The following is a 10,015-nucleotide window of genomic DNA, read 5'->3' as shown; positions in this document are numbered from 1 at the left end:
ACTACGTAATTAGTAAAAAGAAATCTTCATATGTCTATGGGTTGTAAGTCTCTTTTACTTTACCATATAGTGACTAAATTAATTTTTGTATGTGAACAATATTGTGACATTTATTCTAGTTTTCTACTTTCTATTCTACCCAAGTCGAATCCAATCATCCAGATTATCCTTGCAACTTAACATGTAATTGTAATTACTGTTATTTATGCTAGTTAATCTTACTAGAATTTATCAGTTACATATATTTTGTAAGATATTGTAAGTAATATTAGTGTTAGTTATTGTTGTTATATCATTTTACTATTGCTTATTTTATTTTGTAAAAGCGATTTTATCCATGTACTTGCTTTAATCCTTAAATAACAGTTTCTGTTTTTCACTTTCTGTTGTGAGTTAGTAAAATATTATCACAAATTAATAGTATTATTACAATATTATTAGTTAACTACTAGTACTTCTTCAGGTTCAACTAGTAGTAGTAGCATCTTCTAAGTTCTATAATGTGTTCTGAAAGTCACTGTGCAGTTTTGTTAATAAATATATAAATGCAGAGTAACTTTCCAAACACCCCGTAGTACTAGTTATTCTTAACACCATTACAGTGTAAAACTGTGATGTTAATCTTTGCCACTTACCATGGTTTTCCATTTCAGCAATTTGTCACCACTGTAACTCAAACTACCCACATGGCAGGTATTAAATTTGAAAAAAAAATAAAAAAATGAACTAGAGTAAAACTAAAAGTAAAACAAAATGCTGCTATAATCAAGGTGGAACAAAGAAATTATTTTATTTTTAAAATAATTACAGAAATCCAAAACTAAACTTCCAAACAACTGAAATTCCAATTTTGTTATTTGCAAAGTAAAAAGAAATGTTATTAGATGTCTCTTTAATCTTATTAATCAGCTGTCCTGAATGACCAACAATAGGATTTAGTTTGTTTTGATTTTCGCGCAAAGATACACGAGGGCTATCTGCATTAGCTGTTCCTAGTTTAACAGTAAAAGGCTAAAGAAAAGGCAGCTAGTCGTCATCATCCAACTCTTAAGACTACACTTTTACCAACGAATACTGGGATTGACTGTTATATTATAACGCCCCACGGCTGAGAGGGAGAGCACATTCGGTGGGACATGGATCAGAACCCGCGACCCTTAGATTCCGAGTCAAACCTAACCACCTGACCCTCTCTTGTTGAGATCCTCCTTCCAAATTTCAGTCAAGTTTTTAATCAGACCCTCATTCACTTCCCCAGTTATCCATAGTATATATATTTGTAATACCCTTGCGTAGCTTTTGTTTTGTTTTCCTGTAAAAACAAGGAGTTAAAAATTCATCTATTATAGAGAGGAATCAAGCAGTCCATATTTTCGTGTGCTCAGCAGAGAGCCCGATGTAGCTTTGCTATAAGAAAACACATACAAACACACATTATTCTATATATAAATGCATACTACCAATACTGCTTACGCTGTAGTATCATAGTAAAGGAAAAGTTTGAGTACCTTCACTACCTTGGATATAATTGTCCATAATACTCATACAGTATAATAGTATAATAATTTGTACTAGAACATATCATACAGACGTATCCAGTTGTGTACAACAAATCTGCTAAACTGACTAGATGAACGGTTCTATTAAAAGCTGCTTAGTTCATCATTTGAATGTTACTTAAACTTCATTTGTGCTGTCCTATATATGAAGTATTATCTAATTCAATTTTGATTCCAAAATGAAACAAAAACAACGAGCTTTCCTTAGGAGTACCTAAGCCCCCCACAAGTGTCATGAAGGTTTATACTTAGTCTCCTCCACATCCCCCTTTTTTGTTGCAGGCTGTAGAATGGATCAATAAAATACCAATTACTTGTCACAAATCAGAACTCGGATGTGTACTCAAGAAGATGTGCCATTTGATGACCAGATGGGTCACATGTCATGGTGAACTTTTATGTTTTATACACATAAACATGTGATACATTTATATAAGTCAAGTAGCCCAAATTGTCTCACCCCCTAGTGTCATATGTTGGAGAAGGAGATGTTGGAAAAAAAAAAAAAACCTTCCCTAAACTAGTGATCCAATTTTCTTGTAAAAGTCACTCACCCAAGTTGGTTTATGCCTACATGTGAAGATCCAGGAAGTCTTGTTGATATTTTGATCCAATTTTTTTGTAATACTAAGTTTTTCTTCACCTTTATACATTGCATCTTTTTGTCCTTGGTAGTTGTTATACAATCTGTTTTTCTTTTCTTTTGTGTGAGTGAAGAAGACAAAATTGTTTTCGATGGAACTGTGTTTGCTGAACATGTAGAAACTAAAACTCTTCAAATCCTATAACTCTCAGCCGCCATTTAACTATTCAGTAAGATTAGAATTTAGAAATATTTTTCAAGTGGGTAAAAGAGCTTACAATATCTGTAAATCGCTTTGTTTCCAAGATTCAAGTTAATTTCGAATAAGTCTGGAAGACACTGTGCCATTCCTAACAGGATTTTGTTCAAACCAGATTATTTTATCACCATTTACTAATGCATACAATGCATTGCTTTCAACGTTTCATTCTTCACCGAATTTTAAAAACATAATAGTTTAATCCTATGGCATTTAGAAACAAGTGTAACACTTAGAAAAATATGATTTATTTCAAGTATTATGAAAAATATCTTCTAATTTCCCATAATCCCATATAGCTTCATATATCCTTTCGAAATTATTGTCGACAAGTTTGTTTGTTTGTTTGTTTTGGAATTTCGCACAAAGCTACTCGAGGGCTATCTGTGCTAGCCGTCCCTAATTTAGCAGTGTAAGACTAGAGGGAAGGCAGCCAGTCATCACCACCCACCGCCAACTCTTGGGCTACTCTTTTACCAACAAATAGTGGAATTGACCGTAACATTATAACGCCCTCACGGCTGAAAGGGCGAGCATGTTTGGCGCGATGAGGATGCGAGCCCGCGACCCTCAGATTACGAGTCGCACGCCTTAACACGCTTGGCCATGCCAGGCCCATCAAACTGTATTCTACTACTTTTGTATAATATAATTTGTAAAGCTTATATATATAATCTTCGATAATGTGCATAACTAATTTAGTTTCATAATTCACACTAATCACGACGTGATTGCTGTGAGTAGATGTTGTATCTCATATCATAAGCTATATCTTTCAAAATAATATTCCTTTCAGTTTCTCAGCGGTAAGTCTAAAGACTTATAGCGATAAAAACTAGTTTTTGATACCCATGGTATCAGCACAGATATGTCTTTATGTAACTTTAACAACAAACAAACAAATATTTTTCTTTTTTCAATTTGTCAAAGGTATATATTTCTCTGGTTTTGGTTTATTCAGGAAATTCGCTATTGCAAACCTGTAAACGCAACCCTAGGTGTGTCTCCTCTCTCGTTGCTGCCAGTCTAGATAATTTCTGTATTTTATGTTGTGTTTAAATGATCATCAAATTGACCTTATGAGGTTTCTAAGCTGACGGCCCGCCCATGTAAGAAGATAAGGTTGTCGTTAAACAGGTTCGCCTAGTTGTGTTTTTTGGTTATTTGTTTTTAAACACAAAGTTACACAATGGGTTATCTCTGCCGTGCCCACCACGAGTATCAAAACCTGGTTTTAAACGGTGTGAACCATCCGACTTACCGAATATCTAATTGTGAATGTTTCAATGAGCAGAGGTTATGTCACGTTTTCAATCAAACATTCAGGATAGTGTACGTGGTGTGTGTGTATATATATACAGGCATGGCATTGTCATGTGGTTAAGGCGTTTGACTCATAATCCGAGGATCGCGGGTTCGAATCCCCATCACACCAAGCATGCTCACCGTTTCATCCGTGGGGGCATTATAATGTGACGGTCAATCCCATTATTCGTTGGTAAAAGAGTAACCTAAGAGTTGGCGGTGGTTGGTGATGACTAACTGCCTTCCCTCTAGTCTTACACTGCTAAATTAGGGACGGCTAGCGCAGATAGCCCACGTATAGTTTAGGAGAATCAACAAACAAACAAACAAAATTATATATATACATATATTTTGTAATGTTGGCATTGTTAGTCAGTATAATCTTGTGTATATTCAAGTTTTTTTCTTATAATTATATTTTAGTGTATTGTTTGTTCTTTCTTTGCTTTTATCTTATATTGTATGAGTAAACTCCGAGTTATCATCTTCTGAAATGTGCTGTCAGTTGTTTAGGCTTTCGTTTACTTACAACAACTTTCAGTTGCACAGCTTACTTCCAGAAGTCCGTGTCATTATGTAAATTACCTTACTTGTATTGATTTACTGCAAGTGTCTACAGCTTTTTGCGGCATTATTCTATTGGCTGTTTCAGTTTTCACTTCGTCATCGAAAAATTTGTTTGTTTGCTTGTTTTGAATTTCGCTCAAAGCTACACGCGGGTATCTGCACTAGTCGCCCCCTAATTTAACAGTGTAAGGCTAGAAGAAAGACAACTAATCTTCACCACCCACCGCCAACCCTTGGACTACTCTTTTACCAATGAAAAGTGGGATTGACCGTGACATTATAACGTCTCCACGGCAAAAAGGGCGTGCATTTTTGGTGTGACGGAGATTCGAACCCACGACCCTCTGATTACGAGTCGAGTGTCATCGAAAAATATAATGGCTTTATTTTATTGTACGTTTTTACATTCAATGCTAGGTCACTTTAATCAGTTATTTCAATATGCATTCAAAGAAAAATAACTTTAACAGAATCGATTTTATTATCGCATCTGGTTTGATTAGTGTTTGAATAATTACATAAAACTAGTGAGGAAGATGATCAACTCCATAGGGTTCACAGTGAGTTAGGTGTTCTTGTAACAAACCACAAGGGATCATTAAAGTCTCTGCAAGTATCAAAAGTTGACCCTTTTCTATATTACAACCACATATGTCACCTTCGTGTTTTCTGTTACGAATAAAAATTAACTTTCGATATATATATATATATATCAAATATTATTTTAACGGATGCCTCCTAGTGTCTCAGCAGCAAGTCTGCAAGGCTTACGACGCTAAAAACTGGTTTTCGATACTGATGGTTGGCAGAGCATGAACCATTGTATAGGTTTGTCCTGAACAAAAATCAAACTTTAATGAAAATCATTGCTTTTCTCCCCAACAAATAAATGTTTGATTTTTTAATACTTTGATTCTTGCTAAAGGTTTCACTTGCAAAATAAATTATAGAACGTCAGAAGGAAAAAAAATCGAATAAAAAATAAGAAACCTTAATTTATTTTCATCTTAATATCTCTAACTATTAATTAGAAAAATTTACAGTATAAATATAGTTTCTTATGGAATACGATACTTAGATTTTATTCATCAGACAGCGATCATCACAACAATTTAAAAAGGAAAAGAAAGCTCTGTTGTGTAGATGAAGGAAAAATAAATCCGAATTTCCGTTTTTATTAACAGGTAAATATCTTGAAATCTGGATAATAATCTCAATCAAACTAGAAAAGTAAAATTTTCCTCACCCAAGTGTATGCATTTACATAAGCTGACGATACCTATACCACATAAATATCCATATTAAATTAATATATACTTCAATAACTAAAGTGTAATATATTTGGAATATTTATGAAGGATGTAACTTCTATTTCTTAACTTATTTCTCAATAGTCTAAATGAAAACGTTTTTTGTACAGAACATAAAGGTGATGTTTCTATGTAACATGGAAGTGTTAAAGATAAAGATTGAACCCTTTTTTGATGAGAAGCAGGATGATTTATTGGGATATCAAACTGATGAAAAAGGAAAATGAAACATTCACAATAACTAATAGTAAGTTATATATATATATTTGGAATTTTAATGTTTTATGTACTTCACAGCATAGTAGTTTGAATTTCATCTGTTTTAATTTAACAGTGTGCTTGAATTTTCTATCATTAATGGGAATTTTCTTTCTTTTTTACATGACTTTATTCCTGTTCCAGAGATTTATATCAGTAAGTAGAACTAGACTGCTTTTTCTTGGTTAGTTTGGTTCTTGTCAAAAACAGGAATTCATTGACACTTGTAAACTTAAACTATACCTCATCCATTTTTTATACATAATTTATGGTTTTAATGTTGCATAATCAGGCACAGTTGTAGGATGGGGATTGTGGACCTTAACAATGTTTTACAAATTTAGTGTTTGTTTTTTTAATGTTGTATAAGCAGACACAGATCTAGGATGGGCTGTAGACCTCTCAGTTTTTTGGAAATTAATACCTGTTTATTTGTGATGTATAATAAGGCATAGATATAGGAGAAGGTTTGTGGATCTTGACTGTGTTTTCAGGAATAAATATATTTTTTTATATAAGCAAGTGCATATCCTGGACCCTTCCGAGCTCCATTCACTTTCAAACATTAATTGCATTATTTAATATTCCATTAACAGACATGAACCTTCAGATTACATCCTATTCTTCTACCTATTCTGTTTTAGAAATAAAGCACCCTCCTTTTTTCAGAAATTAATAAGAAAACAGACAATCATTCTTACATTAATTATCATATAATGTTAAAAAAAGATGTCTGTTTTTTATTTGATTTGTATATTATTTACCACTAAAGATTTCTTTTCAGGTTGTTTAAAGTTCAGCATAACTAAATGCTACAGCAATCTGGTTGTGATCTCAGACAGTAACTGATTATTTCTAAGGAAATAAAACAGTGTTGTTATTATCAGAGATTTTTCCAGTTAACATAGCATAATATGTAGGGACATCAAAGGACCTGTTGATTTATCTCGGCTGTCCCACCCTCTAAACTAAACTGTTATAAATTTTATAAAAAAAATTTAATGCCAAATCTTATCATTCTTATAGTTATCAAGCATTTTCTTAACCTTTCAGCTATGGGCTGGGTGATATGTCTTGGCTTTTTTTTGTGGACTAGTATCTTATAAAATACAGTCACATTTAAATTATTATACATTATATATGTTTATAGATTATTAGTGTTTAGAAAAAAGTTCTTAAACATATTTTGCTTAAAAAATAGAACAGTAAGTAAAAAAGTACACTAATAAACATTTCTTCTAGTTATAACCTTCATACTCAGTTGTTAACCTTTAAGAAATTTTTTGCATGGAGAATGTGAAACAAAATAACTTTTTTAGGTTTTCATATGCACAGTTGAATAACCAAGAAATCATAAATAACTATATAAATAGCATAGAATTCCACTGTAATTTGTCAAGTTCAGTAACTTGTATTTGTGTCTAAGAAAATGAAATTTTGAGCAGACCAAAGACTCGACCTGCCTCCCTCAAAGTTGTGTTTGGAAAGAACAAGTTGATGTACTAATACTTAAAAGAGGTGAGAAGGCCATTATGAGCTTTTAATTGGTTATTTACATGTCATATATAGAAGTAAGTGCATATAAGGAAATATTCCCAACAATAGAAAGAGGTGCATGAGATTGAGTTTGATTCACTAAATATAGTGAATGCTCAGCAAACAGAAAAGGTAGGAGGTTTTTATTTTATATTCTAGCTTTTAAATATCGGTAATTTGAGTTCTTAATTCATACAAAACTATACTCTTTTTTATTTCGACATCACAAATATCTAATCTGAACCAGTTCTGTATTCAACATACCACACAACACAGAAAAATCAATGTTTAGGTGTATTTTTGTAATATATACTTTTCAATTAAGAAATTAAATAATGTATAATATAAAAATTTGAATTATAATTTAAAGTTTGTTACCAAACTTCATGACATAAAATAGTAGTTCAGTAAAATTTTGAATATAAGTCTACAAACATGATGACATGACCTTTGACTCATGACAATATACCAGACACAGTTGAGTGAATTGGATCAGCAATAGGGTGATATTTCTAAATGTGATCAACCCATTTTACTCTGGCTTGTTGTCATTACCACTTGTGACCTTTCTTTAAATCATCTAAGGAAGTGCAGAGTTCTTTTTTCTGAAAAACCTTTCAAAGCATACTTCTGTTGCCATGTTTATGGATGGTTTGAAATGAGATGCCTGTGTCTGCTCTGCCATAGTTTACTGTAGCAAGCAATTTCAGATATGTTTTCACTGTGGAATTATATGCCATTTCTTTTTCTATTGATTATATTGAAGCTAAGCAATAATTTGATATTGCAATCTTTAATGTGTTATACAGGTTACTTAACCTTTTTAGTCACAGCTGTCAAAAATCTTGGCAGCTGACCCTTGCTCTCATCATATTTTGTTCCAAAAATAAAACTAGTTGATTAAATTGTTTAAAGTTTGACAAAAATGTTCATAAATGTTTGTAGTTTTAGGAAAATAAATTTTTTTTTTTTGTTCAACCATTTCTAATAAAAGATGTTTAATGTAGTTATTTGCACTTGGATTTTGAATAGTTTACCTGGAAGGATATTTTTATATGAGGTGTAAAAGTACAATTCATTATCTTAAAATTTTCACATTTCATTTACATAATCTATGGAACCTCCTAAATGAATAACAAATGTTTTCTGAAGTAAAAGTTTCTATCTTATTTTATATTTCCTCTACCATATCACTAACTCTACTTATTATCATTAGTGTACACTGCAGTTAAATATTTAAAATTAACAAATGGACATATGTACATACCTTTTAGCTTTTCAGTGAAATCTTTTGAAACTTGATTTTTTAATATGTTTGATTTTACATCTTTATCTTTGTGCTTGTATTTTATATTTAATTTTCCTTTCCAATTCTTTGCCTTTTTATTATTTTGTGAAACAAATCTCTGTACAGGTGTTGCCGTATAATTATAATAAATCGACACATTCAAAGCATTGGCTATCTTGTTTATACACTTGCATAATCCAGGCAATAACAAGTTAACCTTATAAAAAATCATTGAACCTTTTAAATTTGATTTTTAAAACACAAATAATACATAATTAAGTAAAATATATTAGGAAGACCTAAACATAATTTAACTGTCCCTCTAACTATAGTGTATTTAGGTAAGAAACCATATCAAGCTCATTACAATACCAAGTAGAGTTATATCTACTTTAATAGAAAAACTGTTTCCTAATTGTGAAATAACCATCGGTGGGGTATAGTGTAAATTGAATCTAACAACTTGTATACTTATACATATATACTTGTGTCTACTAATTATATGTACATTATAGATCTCAAGGCAAGGTATAGTTGGTGGGTGTGGCACCTGTCAAGGGTTGTAAAATTTATTGATGATGAGAAACCCACTTTCAATAAAAATGTATCTCAGAACAGCTGGTATAGGTATTAACACTTTTACTAATAAAGCAGAGAACAATGTTTCAACCTAGGAAGGTCAAAAGATTGTAAAATTTATTTCTGTTTCCCAGATAAATCTACTTTTGATATGATGTGCCAAGTGGGTCAAACACATCTACTTAGGATTTATATTGCCAGCTTCTATGACTAAAAGTTAACCACTTTCAAAGTGAGTATTTTTCACTTGGGCCACATTGATGAGAAAACTGCAGTTTAAATACTTTTTTGATTGGTTTCCTTTGAAAAAAAGGAATTCTAACCTAGCTAGAATAAAAATTGAAATTATATACTCTAATTTCTATGTCTTGTACATGTATTAATAGTAAAATGGTTTAATTAAATTTTGAATGCAGTGTAATACCATACACAGAAAAGAAATTAAAAATGGCACCAAGACTATAGTGTATAGTGTGAGATTTTATCCAGTTTTCTTGTATACTTCGAAAATGCTGACCCATTTTTCATTACAATACATCACTGTTTAGTTTTTCTGGTTATTATCAGCATGATTTTACAACAATCATCTACTCTGGTGATGCCACAATTCTGTCTAATGTTTACTTCAGGTCTGTAATAAAGGCAAGGCTTCATGCCAGCTGGCAATTAATTTGGGGTGAAACATCACAACAAGCTTTTCCAGGTAAAGCCTTCTCTTGTTTAGCCATTGAATTTCCATAAGAATTGGAGGAAAAATATTCTCTTGTTGAG

The 10,015-nt window shown here is 31.9% G+C and overlaps 1 long non-coding RNA gene across 1 annotated transcript; it reads left to right on the top strand.

Moving 5' to 3' along the window:
* The first annotated feature begins 4,910 nt into the window (after window positions 1-4,910).
* LOC143239105 (uncharacterized) lies at window positions 4,911-9,476 on the top strand. The gene is made up of 3 exons (XR_013021022.1): window positions 4,911-5,457; window positions 5,694-5,830; window positions 9,379-9,476. It is a non-coding gene; the product is annotated as an uncharacterized LOC143239105 (long non-coding RNA).
* The last annotated feature ends 539 nt before the right edge of the window (window positions 9,477-10,015 follow it).

The sequence above is a fragment of the Tachypleus tridentatus genome, chromosome 13, assembly GCF_004210375.1.
Source record: "Tachypleus tridentatus isolate NWPU-2018 chromosome 13, ASM421037v1, whole genome shotgun sequence".
Classification (NCBI taxonomy): Eukaryota; Metazoa; Arthropoda; class Merostomata; order Xiphosura; family Limulidae; genus Tachypleus; species Tachypleus tridentatus.
The sequence above is the reverse complement of the archived record's forward strand: the minus strand, read 5'-3'. Positions and strand labels throughout refer to the sequence as shown.